At 44.4% G+C, this 12,865-nt stretch overlaps 1 protein-coding gene across 1 annotated transcript in view; it reads right to left on the reverse strand.

Moving 5' to 3' along the window:
* Positions 1-12,865, reverse strand: part of EVC2 (EvC ciliary complex subunit 2) — a 321,014-nt gene that overhangs the window by 275,437 nt on the left and 32,712 nt on the right. The window lies entirely within an intron of this gene.

Genomic DNA, 12,865 nt, shown 5'->3' on the forward strand with positions numbered 1-12,865 from the left:
CCTCAATAGCCATAAACCATAGAAATCTTCTCAGTGTGTACCAAACGCCTTTGCAAACCCAGATATTGCCTTGTAAAAGTAGCAGTGACATCATCACTGTGCTGTAAATGGCCTGTGCAGAGCTGTAGAAGGGATCCAACAGGCTCCACCCACTACAAGCTGCCTGCAGAAAACTACAGGAGGGGGCGGAGACGAGACCAGTCACACTGCACAAGGAGAGAGAGCAGCAGTGACTGGTCTTTATTACAGGAAGCTCCTGCACAGAGGCAACATTTCACAATGGAATACTGCACAGATCTAGAAGAATTACGCAAACCACACCAAGATTCAAGTAAGAATACACATGACTCTTGTATTTGGGCAATATGTGCTTATTCTGGAAGTTCAACTTTAAAGAGGACCTCCAGGCAAATAGTAACATTAACACATTAACAAAAATATATACAAGGGAGCTGCAATGGAGACACTAGTGGCTGAAGATATTTCTGATCTTGAAAAAGTCCATACTACATGGACCTGCTGATGGGTGTACAGTGACTTAACAGCTTTTCGTACCCTAATCTCTCAGGTATTTGGCAATTCTTGGCAACTTCCGTCCTGCTTTTGTTTATTCCCGTTAGTTATGGACTCTTTGAGTGTTGTTAAGACCCTTTACATGCAAGTTAAGAAATATATATATTATATATATGTCTACATCTATATAAATCTATATATGGCCAGTGCCAGTGTTAGACCATTCTGCACCCTAGGCAAGACCAGCTACTTGCACCCAACCAGCATCAAACCCCCCCAAACCCCCCCCGCGCGCGCAATTTTTTTTTTCTCATATACAATTGTGCTCATAAGTTTACACACCCTGGCAGAATTTATGCTTTCTTGGCCATTTTTCAGAGAATATGAATGAGAATGCAAAAATTTTTCTTTCACTCATGGTTAGTGTTTATCTGAAGCCATTTAGTATCAATTAACTGTGTTTACTCTTTTTAAATCATAATGACAGCAGAAACTACCCAAATGACCCTGGTGATTTTGGCCTAATAACATGCACACAAGTGGACACAAAGGGGTTTGAATGGCTATTAAAGGTAACCATCCTCACCTGTGATCTGTTTGCTTGTAATTAGTGTGTGTATCAGGCCAGGTTCACACTGGTACCACAAACACTCCGACATTGGGAGCTCATGATGTATGAAAATCAATGTTTCCCTATGGGAGCCGTCTTAACTGGTCCGACACAAGTCGGTCCGACTTTGAAAATGCTCCCTGCACTACTTTGGTCCGACTTTGATCCTACTTCAGCCCATTGAATGTCACTGAAGTCGGATCAAAGTCGGATCGCCGTCTTGACTGATCTGACTTTGGCATGTGACTTGTGCTCTGATAATCTTCAAGGGGCACTCCACACCAAATTAAAAAAAAAAAACGGCATGGGTTCCCCCTCCAAGAACATACCAGGCCCTTCGGTCTGGTATGGATTTTAAGGGGAACCCCCCTGCCGAAAAACGGCATGCCCCCCCCCCCCCAAAATCCATACCAGACCCTTATCTGAGCACACAGCCTGGCAGGTCAGGAAAGGGGGTGGGGATGAGCAAGCTCTTCCCAACAACCCTGGCCATTGGTTTAACAAGAGGGCCACCAGTTCCCTTCCCCCACCCTATGTGAATGAGTATGGGGTACGTTGTACCCCTACCCATTCACCTAAAAAGGAAGTGTCAAAAATAAAACACATTACACATGTTTTTAAAGTAATTTATTAGGCAGCTCCGGCATCTCTTCTGATCTCTTCTCCCCTCTCTGGCTCTTCTGTGTCCTGCGCTGACATCTTCTGCCTCTGTTGGTTCTTCTCCCCTCTCCGGTTCTTCTCCGCTCTCTCTCCGGTTCTTCTCCCTCTGTCCGCTGTCTTCTGCCGGGTCTCCTCCGCTGTCTTCTCGCTCTTTTGCCCGATCTTCCTTGCTGTCTTCTCCCTCTGTTCTTCTTCCGATGTTGACTCAACGCGCTCTCCCGCTCTAATGCCGGGTATGCGGTGTGCACACAAACCCCCCCCCCTCCTTTGATTTTACTGTCACATAGGGGACAAAAAGCCACCTATGTGATGTGTTTTTTTTTGGTGGCAAGTTCTCTTTAATGAGACATGCAGGGTCTAAAAGACCTTGCATGTCTTCTCTGTGCTCCAATGAATGTAATGTAATGTAGATTGCATTACACTGTTACCCGTCTGTCCACTCTCCTCCTTCCCCTGTAACTGACGGCACCCACTATGCCAGTCCCAGCCTGCAGATGGGCAAGGGGAGCATGGGATACATAGAGGAAAAGTTAGGGGCACTTTACTGGGATGTGTGGAAGTATTCAGGCACACAGCTGCCCGAATGCCTTCTGCTGGCAAACAAACCCTGCTGCTTGCTTGCAGTGGGGCTAAATGTTAAAAACAACTACCAGCCCGGCACTGCATGCCTTGGGCATCGGGAGCAATAGGAACCATGCATCCCTGTAATTATATACTGCTTGTCGGCAAAATAACTGATTGGCTAATTGTGCTGATTCTTCCTCTCCCAGTCTGAGCTCTGCTGGTACAGGGACTAAATCTGGTTGAAATCAGATCAAATTCAGGTACTTGCATTTAAAAAAAAATACATTTTATTGATATATGCATGAATACAGAGCAGCATTCATCTCCGTCTTTTAAATTTGCTTGATTTTCAGCTTTAAGGCCATATTCTTGCATAAGCCCAGTTGTGATCGATTGCCTTTACGTGCCAAGCTGTGTGTAGATAATATGGTAAAAGGGGTTACCGCAGGTGAAAGTCTCTAAGTGATTTGGTTACCTGCTCATATAATGAGAATTTATTGTGACCTCACGTAGCAAATGACAGCAGACAAAACTGTGATGGCATTTTCAATTTCAGTCTGCCACTACAGCAATAAGATAAAAAGCGCGGGGCCATTAAATTCCAATCAAAGGCTCAAATATGGAACCATAAGACTCACTTGAAAGCCGCAATGTAAATATTCGCATTGTAAGAGCAGCTCTGCCCAACCACCCATGAAAGAGAACGGCAGAAAATTACTTATTGATTTCCACTGACGAGAACACAAATTATTCGCTTTGACAAGAACATGCATTATTTTGTTCAAGATCAAAGAGGAAAGGATGAGTGCAGGTATTCCTATTAATCTGTTTTTTTTTTTAAGAAGCTTTATGGAAAGTGGAAGTTGGATTTATAGGCAAAGTATCTCTGTAGAATAAACTTTTCTATTTTGAACAGAGTGGGGAATGGTTAGAACACCAAAATTGTGGAGAGGACTTTTAGCCCCCCGTTCACATTGGAGCGAATTGTCATGCGATTTTACTGGTCAAATCGCATGACAAGTCGCATCCTATTGCCGGCAACTGAACTGTTCAAAACGGTGCAACGTCGACTTTACGGTGCCACACCAATTTTAAAAAGTAGTACATACGCTACTTTTGGCACTTTCGGGTGTGGCATCATGAAAAATGTTATTGTGTGATAACTGTACAAATTCTTAGTGGCCTTTATTTATATATAACTGATAGATTTGCTTTAAAAGCTAATTCTGAGCACAAAAACATCTCATTTAAAGTGGATGTAAACGCCATTTTTTTTTTTTTTTTTATGTCATAATGTAGAGTATAAGATTTCCTATCATTTTAGCCCAGTCTTGCCACACAGAGTTAATCCATCTCTGAGCAATCCTCTTTTATTGTTCAGTGAGATAAAACTTGACAAACGTTGAAAAACTTTGTCAAATCCTCCCCCTTGCTGTGAGTGACAGGTGATTTACATATCTCGTACACTAGCCTAAGACATGCATTATTTTTTAATTCCCTCCCACTCATTTCTTCAGCAGCTCTGCAAGGATTGGCTGTTCCACACCTCAGCATGATTTGGCATGCTGAAGTCATGTGGTTACTTTCCTGTCTTTTCACTGGATGTTAGAGATCATAGCAGAAGTTCAGTATAAGGCCCCTTTCACACGATCGGACTGTTCAGGTCCGCCTGTCAGTTTTGACAACGGACCTGAATGGGCGCTCCATGTTAGCCTATGGAGCAACGGATGTCAGCGGAGACATGTCCACTGACATCCGACCCAGTCTGATCCGCTGAAAGCAGACGGATGGCCCTACGTCCGGATCCGTCGCTGGCAGATCGGGTTAGATCTGATGAAAACGGACATGCTGTCTGTTTTCGTCCGATCCCTCCATAGGCGGCAGCGGCGCTTGACAAGCCCCTCCCCGCTCAGTGAGCAGAGAGGGACCTGTCATCCGCCGGCTCAGCGGAGATCAACGGAGAGATTTCTCGCTGAGCCGGCGGACCGAGGCGGACTCTGTGGAAGCGGAGTCCGCCTCGTGTGAATGCGGCCTTAGAAATACACAGGAGAAAATGCATATTGACAAGGTGAAAGTAGAGTTGGGCGGGGAGTCTACTGACATCACGACTCCACCCACCGAGCTCCAGACAACAGACCCACCCACAGAATATGCTGTTTTTCGGGTCTCATAACAGACAGAGGGGAGACATTTGACAGGTAAAGATACATGCAGGAGGCATGTATACCCTTATAGATAACCCCTATGACAGTAGTTTAGAAAGGAGGACATTGGGTTTACATCCACTTTAAATGTTTTCCTTAATAGCCACAAACCATATAAATCTTCTCCCGGAGAGGAGAGAAGAGATCGGAAGAGACGCCGGAGCTGCCCAATAAATTACTTTAAAAACATGTGTAATGTGTTTTATTTTTGACACTATTTTTTAGGTGAATGGGTAGGAGTACAATGTACCCCATAGTCGCACTGAGATTCAGCTTTGAAATTGTGCGACTTCATCTGAAATTGCACAATTGCAAAGCCGCAGTCAGTCAATGTGAACGGGGGGCTAACTGGGAAAGGAAGCAAGTCAGTGCAGCCACAGACTAAGGGCTCATTCACATGTGTGGCAGGGACTGATGGCGCCTATGAAAAGCTATTAAAGCTGGGACCACTTTTCAGAGGTGTTTAACAGGTGGTGAGAGGGCATCCCTGTGCAAGCTACCCCACTCATGGCTATTGGGACGTAGCGGTTGCATGGATACAGCAGCTTTTTCCAATTTGACATCTGTGCGGGGCGGGTGCTTAGCCACAAACACAGATAGTGTGTGTTTGGGTAGACCGCAACAAAATGGTGACCGTCTGCACACAGACACAGACTTCCTGTTGCATAAATGAGAATGAGATGGGTAAAAGATGGCGTCACTTCCTGTTCTCCACCTGTAGAGATCCCCTCAGACACGCTTCACCCTTTTCAGGTCTTCATCGTAGAGGCCGCTACATAAGTTCCAGAAAAGGGAGAAACGTGTCTGGGGAGTTCTCTACTGGTGGAGAACAGGAACTGAAGCCATCTTTTACTCATCTCATTCACATTTACACAACAGGGAGTCGGTGTGCAAACGGTCACCATTTTGTGAACTCTACTAGAGCCTGACAAGCCAATCCTTGCACCAATCTCTTCACATGCTGATCCGACTGACAAAAGTTTGGGGGGCATTCAAGCAGTTCTATTATCATGGTTTTGAGTGTGCGTTTGAGGCCGTGCACCCGCATAGAAGTCAAAATGGGAGCAGCAATTGTGTCCTTGCAGCCACTGTGTCCCATTGGACATGAAAGGGACTGCCTGCTTGGGGGATGCATGCAACACTTGTGAATCCCCACATGGGTAAACACAGCCCTGGCACGGGTGTCCGCTATAGCAGTGGTCATCAACCCTGTCCTCAGGGCCCACTAACAGGCCAGGTTTGCAAGATAACTGAAATACATCACAGGTGATATCATTTGCTGCTCAGTGATTGCAGTATTCTAGTCTGCATCTCCCCAAGGTAATACATAAACTCTGGCCTGTTAGTGGGCCCTGAGGACAGGGTTGATGACCACTGCACTATAGTACACTCATGTAAACAAGATCTAAGGGCCAGTTTACACCACATGCAGTCCAGTGCGTTTTTGTTCTGCATCAAAAACGCATGGAAAGTAGGTTATATGGTTTCCAATGGCATAGATCACACCAGTGCAGTCAGTTCCAGGGCTCTTCGGTTCCAGAAAAAAAAAGTAGAATATGATGCATTTTTCCTGCACTGGAATGTACTGGAACGCAGTAAAACATATTAAAAACTCACTGGAACGCATCAAAAATGCACTGGACCCTAGTATAGTGGGTAAGGATGAGCTCAGCCCACTTGCAGAGCCCGCCAGGAAGTCGGCACTGCGCTGCGCTAATCACAGGCAGTGATACATTGTCCCGATGCGCGGCTGGAGAGGTCAGGAAATGTCTCACCGCCTGTGATTAGCGCAGTGCCGACTTCCTGGCGGGCTCTGCACATGGGCTGTGCGAACACGCCAAACCAAAAAACACACAGGAACGCATCAAAACATGCGCATGCAGAATTGCGTCCGGAACGGATCTGGAGTGTGTTTTTGAGGTGTATAGACTTACACAGTGGGACTTAGGCCGACCCCCCCACTTCCTCTAATTGATAGCAACAAGAGCCAATGGCTCATGCTGCTGCTGCTCAAATGCAGTGCGAAGAAGAAGGGGAGAAAAGATGCAGCCCTGCACAGCACTGATCTCTTCTCCCCTCACTTCCCCTTCACACAGGGAAGGGGGGGGGGGGCACAGGGACACTGAAAAAGTTTTTTACCTTAATGCAAGCAATGCATTATGGTAAAAAATGTTTTTAGGTTTAGTAACACTTTAATGCATTCTATGCATTAGGGTAAAAAAAATGTTTGCATGCAGCTCCCCACCCCCAGTTCCCCCCTAAATACTTACCTGAGCCTGAACTCAATCTAGCGCTGTGCACTAGAGCAGCAGCTCTCTCTCTCTTTATTGGACAGAGAGGCAGCACTGGAAGCCATTGGCTCCTGCTGCTGTCAATCACAGCCAGTGGTGAGAGAGAAGGGGGCAGGGCCAAGCCAGGCTGTGTGTGTCAATGGGCACACAGACGGCTCGGGAGCAAAAACACACAAGTGCCCCCATAGCAGGTGGCTTGCTATGGGGGCACTTGACAGGGGAGAGGAGCCCAGAGCACAGAAGGGGGACCCATAAAGAGGAGGATAGAGGCTGCTGTGAGCAAAACAATTGCACAAATCAAGCAAAAATAACATGTTTGTTATTTAAAAAAAAAATTTGCATTTGCTTCAATCCCTTTAAGTTGAACCTATAGCTCTGCAACCAGCAAAGCTTATGCTTCTTGCTGACAGGAGCGCTCTGGCTCTGACTCAGCAGGGAACATGTTGTACCTCTGCAGAGAGCTCACTGCTTCCCGACAGAAAGCAAGGGTCCCACTCTGCAGCATGCTGGCAGGGGACAGGCTATAGCTGCTTTAGAAAGAAAAACAAAATGTAAGATTTTGAACAATTTTTGTTTTGCTGAATCTAGCATGTATTTACCCGATTTATACCGATAGTTCAATTCAGTTTTAAGCTTGCTACCTTTTACCATCCTCTAAAAGTCCCGAGCCTGCAAAAATGTTGCTCATGGTGTTTGTTAGTTTTGGCACCTTTTCTGAGAACAAGTAAGAATCTGCATGGAAAGGAGGTTGTACAGCAAAGAATTATGTAACAATAGACTGCAGTTTTTACAGAGGAGTGGTGGGAAAGCCCAGTAAAGATACCAAGCTGTTGTGGTGGGACCTAAAGTAGGGAGGTGCCTGTGGGGTATTTGCCAGTACTGTTATTGAGGCTTCCTGGTTACAAGGGTTGCCTTGTTCTGGTGTAGATCAGTTTTGCTGAGGATGCATGTTGAGTACAAGGTAACATGTCAGGGTTCTCTGGGGTCAGCTTGATTGGGGGGGGGGGGGAGGAGCAGACACACTACAATGGCAGGTGGTGTTTTTGTTAAATTATTAACCTACATACTAATCTCATGCTATTAAACCCCATATCTAGAAACATAGTGTTCATAAAAAATACATGAAGTTGTGAAAAATCCAAAGTTGTGAAAAAATAATAAATCAAATCAAGTCCACAAATTAAATCCTGAGCCCATGTAAACCGATTCAATCCACAGTGCTCACAAAATAGTGTCCATCGTTCATGAATGTGACAGCAACAAATTGCGATCAGTGAACCCACCACCGGTGTACATCCAGCCGCTTACCAGAAAAACAGACAAGGTATAGGAGGTCTGGCATAGCATGAAGATGTACAACAATGGGTCATCTGATCAAAGGACATCAAACGGCACTCTACATCAAGATGAGACTGTATAGTCCTCCTCCTGTATCTCTAGGTGGCTCAATCAAGAAGAGAGACCTCTGAAGGATAAGCTTGAAACCGATCCCCTTGACAACGTCTGTTTAGACTAAACGTACGTCGGGGCGGGGCACAGCTTGTACTGACCTCACCCATGCTTTGCTGGAGCTGGCACCAGCTGCGTTTTCTTATGCTTTGTATGATTACAAGATAAGCAATTTGTAAGTAGTTTTTTAATCTTCATTTATTAAATTTGAAATGGTAATATACTAATGGAGGTATCTCTTCTTGATTGAGCCACCTAGAGCTACAGGAGGAGGACTATACAGTCTTATCTAGATGTGAAGTGCCATTGATGTCCTTTGAACGGATGACCCACTGTTTTACATTTTCATGCTATGTCAGACCTCCTAGAACTTGGGGTCTGTCTTTTCTGGTAAGAGGCTGGATCACTGATCGCAATTTGTTGCTGCCACATTCATGAATGATGTGAGCACTGTGGATTGGATCCATTTACCTGGTCTCAAGATTTAAGGTTGAATATAATTTTTATTAACAGGTTTTCAGACAAGTACAGAAATAGGTATTCTAAAATAAGTAAGTATAAATACATGTATAGATTGGCAGTAGAACAGTAAGGAAGTTGCAATAATGAAAATCACAATAAACAGGTCAATAAATGTAGCAAGGCACTGTTTATAATAAGTACCATGGTCATAAAATTGAAAAAGGATAACTGTTATACCGTTAAACAAAACTGTGATGAAATGGGCAGAAGCGCTTTCTCGAGCACTGCCCAACATTCATGTATTTAGTTTAAAATCAGGAGGCCGGAAAGGGCCAATGCAGAGCAGTAGTGATGAGAAAGAGAAAAGCATAGCTAAAAGTAAGAAGAAAAGGGAAAGCTAGAAAAGAGAAGTGGAGACACGTTCTCTTGGCTTTTTTTTTGGAAGATCCAGGTTCATTGACCCACTCTGTTGCTCAATTTCTCCGATGAGGTGTAATGGTCTCAAGATTTAATTTGTGGACTTAATTTATTATCTTTTTACAACTTTGGAGCTTTCACAACTTTATGTATCTTGATGAACACAATGTATGTTTTATAAGCTTTAATCACGCAGCGCAACTAGCTTTCTAGATGTTTAATTAGCGGTTTGGTATTTCATGTTATAGAGTGCAGCTGTGGTGATTACTAAGTGGTACCATCACTCCACTTACGTACCGTAATTTTAAGCACTGAGTGCAGTTTTTTGATTCAGTTTATTAAATCCCATATGCCTCCCCCATCCCCATGTAAGCCTGGCTGGAGACAAATCTGGGAAGAACACCTACAAATTCAAGCGGAAGTATACAATACTTTACTGTACATGACGGCAGTTTAGCCACTGCCGAAGGTTTGTTAACATAGAAGGTACAGAGCATCTCTCTGCATTACTACCAGTAAATATAAAAATTACAACAGTTGATATTTGTATTTTTGCACTATACTAAATGGGAAACTTTGCTAATTAGATTTGCTACAAAACAGCATTAAGTGTGCAGTTGAGCATTATGAATACGGCATACATCCATTTGTGTATCTACATGTGAATAAATCAACACATGCCCTTCAGAAAAAAAAGATCGTACTTTGGGGAAAAACAATGTAGACAAAGCTCCGAACTTTCCTAGCTTTCAACCGACACTAGCATGATAAATGTCCCCTGAAATCTATATCAGGGCTCAGTGAGCTGTGTGAAAGATGTTGGCATAACGCACATGAATGTCTGTCATAAAACGCCCGAGTACTGAGAACATGGAAAAGTAGAACATGTCTCAGGAGAAAGGTGAAAATGTGAAGCAACATGGAGAAGAACATCATTACCACGGAGCAGACAGTGCATTGTGCTAGGTCAGTATATGTGATAGAATAGAATCATGGAACCCCATCCCCACACTAACTTATAATAATAATAATAATATTAATATCTTAAGCAGCAGAAGATAGGAGTTTCTACAGGTGCCTAGAGCCAAAATAGAGTTTAAAGCAGAACTCTAGGGCCCATTGATAGTTTCTACTTGGCCTTCATTCAGAAAGTTGTCCCCTACAAAAAGGTCCACTCCGCCCAGCTGCTGTCATAGTTACATAGTTAGCCTGGTTGAAAAAAAGACACAAGTCCATCCAGTTCAACCAATACTGTCACTGATCTTCAGTGTTGAATTCCAGCCAACATCATTCAGACCACTTCTGCGAGCCCAGGATATTATGTACATACACTTGGGAGCCCAGTATGTTATGTACACACCCCTGGGAGCCTAGTATTCCTGCATTAATAATTATAATAATTATAACTGCCATTCAGTCAAGGAGGAAAGACACCCCACATTCAAGGAATTGGACTGAGCAGGAGGTCCACGGATAAAAAAGAAGGTAGATGTAGTGGAAAGGGGGGGGGGGGGGGTCAAAACCAAATGGAGATAAATGTTAAACTCTGAAATCAAAGCTAACAATCATGGAAAGCCAGCCAATACACTGTCTGATTGGGAACGCTGGATGGAGGCATGGTGTGCCTATACTCCACCATCAGGGCATTGATGATACTTCTAAAGCCGGCCATAAACCTGTAGCGCACAGACCCCCCAATGGGTCCCACTATTTGTCCCAAGGTAAGTGCAAGCAGCCAGGCACACCGTTTCCCAGTCTCTCTTCATGAGAATCAGGCAGAAAGTGTCTTTTTTGTTTATTAAACTTGGGTAGGGTGCATGGTGAACCTAGGAATACTACAGAACTAGTACAAAAGGTAATAGAGGACACTCTCCAACTGCATTGTCTCTTTAGGGTGCAGCCACCCTCTTGAAGTTAGTGACTAGTGAACTACAGCTCAGTGGACTCCATTGCAAAAGTAAGACCTGAGCTGGCAAAAATTTGAATTAGCTTTCCCAAAGGTTGTCAAGGACAGTCTCTACGATCTTTTCAGCTTGTACTCACTGTGCCCTGGGTACTTGAATGCTTTCCTGCAGTACCAGTCAGCTTCCATACTGAGTGCCCCCAGGTTAGATCCTCTGGACTTCCTTCAACTGATTTCTGGAGCTCTGGACATGGGTCCCCTAGCTCTAAGTGGAGCTGGGACCCAGCTGGCCTCTTCTAAACTGTGGCTATGTGCCCAGAGGACAAGGACCCACAGGATAAGGACCCTGCTGTTCCAGGTCCCAAACCCAGTTGTACACCCCTCAGCCCCCTACTAGCCATTCTTCCTGCCAGTAATTGGCTAAGGCTGTACGAATATGCAAGTGAGTGGAAGTGAAATCTACGAGGATTCAGGGTAAAGCAGCAGAGCTGTATTTGTCAGTTCCCAATCATTATTAGAGACCTGGAGCTGTCTTTGACAGCTTGATCACTGTGTTGGGAGTGCACAGTGAGGATGCTCTTAGCACAGGAAACCTCTGCCGCTTATGGATGCATATGTGCGGAGTGTGGACAATAAAGCACAAGAGGCTGCCTTTATTATCTACTACTAAATGCCAATTGCCTGTCCAACATGCTGACTGAGACACTGACCCAGGAACAAGTATGGAGATAAGTCTAAATACATGCAGTTTGTCTAAATATGATGAGGTCCAAGACACCAGAGTTTGACCATGTGTACTCCATAATCTGATATTAGTCTGATAAAAGTCTCTGTGAAGACCTTTGTCATGGCGGGGGAGTGCCTGGATCTCAGTTGTACCAGCATTCTCAACCCAGCACTGCCCACCCTCATGTAAAGTAAAGTTTGAAATTCGGTCGGTGGGTGTCCCTCTTGGCATCATACCGTCCCACATCCTTTGATTGAAAAATAGAAGGAGTCTGCTAAAAATTTGTTGGCCAAACAGTGCTTGCATCTAATCAGATGCAGGGACTTTTCAGGAAATTTAACAGCCAGTGGGGCTGACTGTCAGAATCGGGGGGGGGGGGGGGGGAGATTCGTCCATGAGTGCGGTTTTTGCAAAAAAGGAGGAATATGCTAGATTTATTTTGTTCAGCCTGCAGGCTGAATTAAAAAAATCTACTGATGTATGGCCAACTTTATGTTCTCCACTAACGAGAAGACTAGTTAGGGCAATTACTCAGAGGGGAAAAGGTATTTTCAGTCTTTTTTTAAAAAAAGAAATAAAATTCTACTTTAGGCCCCTCTCACACTGGGGCGGGGGCGGCGTCGGCGGTAAAGAGCCGCTACTGTTAGCGGCGCTTTACCGTCGGTATTTAGCCAAGAAAGGGTTAAAAAACACTGCAAAGCACCTCTGCAGAAGCGATTTGCCGGGGGTATAGCCGTGTTGTCCTATTGATTTCACCTCTCCGAAGATGCTAGCAGGACTCTTTTTCAGCGAGGGACCCGAGGAGAGGAGGATCTGAGCTTCTCTATGCAAAACCACTGCACAGAGCAGGTAGGTATAACATGTTTGTTATTTTTAAACCAAAAAAAAAAAAAAAAACAAGTCTTTAGTATCACTTTAACTGAACAAGCTGAACTTAGAAGCTGACTGGCTACCATGCACAGTTGCATACGATTTTGCACTCTCCAGTTTTAGTAAATCAACCCCAATGACTCTATGATTAAGTGTCTTTGGTGGAGTGAAACCCGTTAAAATATTTATCATACC

The sequence above is a fragment of the Aquarana catesbeiana genome, linkage group LG01 (assembly GCF_042186555.1).
Source record: "Aquarana catesbeiana isolate 2022-GZ linkage group LG01, ASM4218655v1, whole genome shotgun sequence".
NCBI classification, from domain to species: Eukaryota; Metazoa; Chordata; class Amphibia; order Anura; family Ranidae; genus Aquarana; species Aquarana catesbeiana.